The sequence below is a fragment of the Lotus japonicus genome, chromosome 6, assembly GCF_012489685.1.
Source record: "Lotus japonicus ecotype B-129 chromosome 6, LjGifu_v1.2".
In the NCBI taxonomy this organism is placed as follows: domain Eukaryota; kingdom Viridiplantae; phylum Streptophyta; class Magnoliopsida; order Fabales; family Fabaceae; genus Lotus; species Lotus japonicus.
Window position 1 is genome coordinate 29,313,720 of NC_080046.1, and position 3,068 is coordinate 29,316,787.

General features: G+C 38.3%; 1 long non-coding RNA gene across 1 annotated transcript; it reads right to left on the bottom strand.

The window, feature by feature from the left end:
* Positions 1 to 1,059: 1,059 nt before the first annotated feature.
* LOC130723672 (uncharacterized) lies at positions 1,060 to 2,343 on the bottom strand. The gene is made up of 2 exons (XR_009014325.1): positions 1,657 to 2,343; positions 1,060 to 1,568 (listed from the first exon to the last, which is right to left on the bottom strand). It is a non-coding gene; the product is annotated as an uncharacterized LOC130723672 (long non-coding RNA).
* Between the last annotated feature and the right edge of the window lie 725 nt (positions 2,344 to 3,068).

Consider the following 3,068-nt stretch of genomic DNA (forward strand, 5'->3'; position numbering starts at 1 on the left):
GTATACATAACTAGTAATTAATCCTCTCGTTTTCCTTAGAGTCTTCAGTCTCTATTAGGATACTCATTGAGGCATTTTCGCAATACTACGCACACTAAACTCCTCATTAAAACAATATCCTAACGGTTGTATAGTTATGTACTTCATGTGAATCATGGAATCCATAAACCTTAGTTAACTAGTTAACTTCCAAGACTTTCATCATAAAAAAATAACTCATACTTAATTCCTTAAACATTTAACCCATTGAAATACAAGTTTTCAAAGCAAACCAAGGCTTCCTAGAGCTTATAGAGCTCTCGGCCGTGCCCTAACACACAAGGGTAACAAGTTTTAGAATTAATTTTCCAAAAACTCGTGATGTATGTTTTAGAGTCCAAAAATTAATGTACTTATAGCATATTTAAGAAAACCTTAAGGACTAAGGCTAATGAAGAAATAAAACTACCATTTTAAATTAAGCATTGTAACATATGTCCTACTAAGTACTAACTTTAATATTCTAATCATGTATGGTATCATCTACTGATTTACGAATTCCATTTGCTCATAAGAATACGTCACTTCTTTGTTTCCAAAGTGTTAATTAGATACACTTGGTAAAAATTTTAATTGGAAAAAAAACAGATTTTACCCTAAAAGTAGTCATCAACCAAATTTCCAAATATGCATTAGAAAATTGAGAAAAACCTTAGTCTCTGAAGTGATATTAAAGCTTTTGTATTAAAAACGAAATAAACAATATAGGTGTCTAACCCAAGGTTCAAAAGTAAAAGGACATGAAACGTTTAGCATACACAAATTTGGAATAAAACAAAGTTTCGTTACACATTTAGGATTCAAAGATCCAAAAACCTTTCTATTATCACTATCAATAATTTCATTTGTCCTAAAAAGATGTATGTAGTAAAAATTTGGTTGTGGGGCATCCATTAGTAATTCAACTAATCTTGGTTGACCATCACAAGGCTGTTCACGTGATATCAAATGAGGAGGGTCATGGTCAACCTAAGTTTTTAATTAAAGAACAAAAATAAAACATAGCTTAGAAAAATAATATTTGATAATATAGAAAGTTTCTAACTAACCATATCCAGGTTTCTAATTCAGTTTATTTTTCTCATGTTAATTCAATTTTCAATACATAATGGTAGATGACATAATACTACCAAATAATCAGAATGGGAAAGAATTGTCCAACACACTATACAGCCAGACAATTTTGAAAATAGAAAATCCAGTGAAAAACCCAAATTTCTAACCAGTAAGGAGCAGCTCTAAATAACCATGAATCATGGCAAAACAAGAACATGGAGGATTGAAATTTTTAAATATCTATTTTCAATATGACTCAATTGAAATTTCCCAACTCAGCAATTACATTAAACCTAGACTAACATCTGACAAAACCATAGGTGTAGTAAGGTGGTCCTCTACTCTTCACATAATCTCTAAGTTCAAGCCTTTCTCCTTCTACCTTAATTTTCTCAAGGCTGTGGAACTGAGTTGAACTCCTCCCCTTCCTCTGCTCTGGTCGCGGTTCTCTTCTCCCTCAGGGATCAGCAGAACTGACAATAGTAGCACATAACCATGAGTATGGAGATTAGAAGATGAATAAGGAAAAATTAGGGTTTTGAAATTAACAGAGACAATCACCTCTAAACAATGATCTGACTTTGGATTTGGAAAGAAGAGGTCGAAAGCTTCAAGAAATTGGTCTTCTTTCTCAGAACAAAGCTCGCCGGAGAAGACGCCGGTAGCGGCGGCGGCAACGGTCGCCGGAGTCACGGTGGCCGATCATCAAATCGATGGAGGGGTTTTGTTGCGGTTGATGAGGGGAGTTCAGTGGTGGTGTTGGTTTCTCCAAAAACTTAATAGTTCGCCGGAGATCGGAGGAAAAGGGCGGCGGCTAGGGTTTTGGTGGTGACTCTCATGGAGAGGAAAAACAGAACAGGGACAGTGGTGGTTGCTGCGTGAAGGAGGCATGGAGGTGGTGGTGCTCACGGTTTTGGCACATGATGGTGGTGTTGAGTTGCAGGAAAAATAAACTGAAGAAGAAGAAGGTGTTGTGGTGTTGCAGAAAGAAGAAGAAAAGGTTTTTATGGGAGAGAGAGGGAAAGAAACGTGAATGAGAAGGGTGGAAGAGAGAGAGAGAGAGAGCGGTTGTGGGAGGGGATGAAGGGAGAGAAAGAAAAGAAAATAATATTTGTATTGGTAGGAGTGGGACCCGCGTAGGAGATAGGTAGGGGTGGAAATAGGCCAGGCGGCTCGTCAGGGGCCTATGGCTTGGCTCGTTAGAGGCTTGACTCGTTAGAGGCTCGACTCGGCTCGTTTATTAATAAGGCCAGGCTTAGGCTTTTTTAAAAGCTTGATTAATTAAAAAGGTCAGGCCCAAACTATTAAAAAAGCCTATTTGGCCTAACAGACCGGCCTATTTATATATTATTTTTTTTAATATAAATAAATATAATATAATAATATATTATTTGATTTTTTTTTAAATTATGTATACTTTAGTATAAAAGAAAATCCTAAGTTCCTACCCTAACCTAGATTAGAAAGGTTCAAGACATATTGAGCATAGCACATCATCAGCCGCACAGGACGCGGGCTGCAGCCAGCCACCACTGCCGGTCTGCCACTGCCAAGTCCACCTCTCCTCCAAACCGCAAGTCATCACTCACCACCACCGTTTTACAAGAATTGCAGATGTCTATTTTTATTTAAAAAGAAAGTGCAATGATATATAAAAGACTTATTAGCCCGCCAGCCTAATGACATTCTTTTGATATAATTGTCTGTTAAATAGGCTTTTAAGCAGGCTTGTAGGTCAGGCCAGGCCTTAGAAAGGGCCAGGCCTTAGAAAGGGCCAGGCCTTAGAAAGGGCCAGGCCAAGCCGTAAAATTTGGCCTATTGATAGGCCACAGGCCAGGCTTGGGCCACGAAAAGAGAATGCAGGCCAGGCTTAGGCCACGCAAAGCTCGGCTCGGCCCGGCCTATTTCCACCCCTAGAGATAGGAAGAGTAGTGGAGAAGAAACAAAATTTGACTAATTAAAGAGAGAGAGAA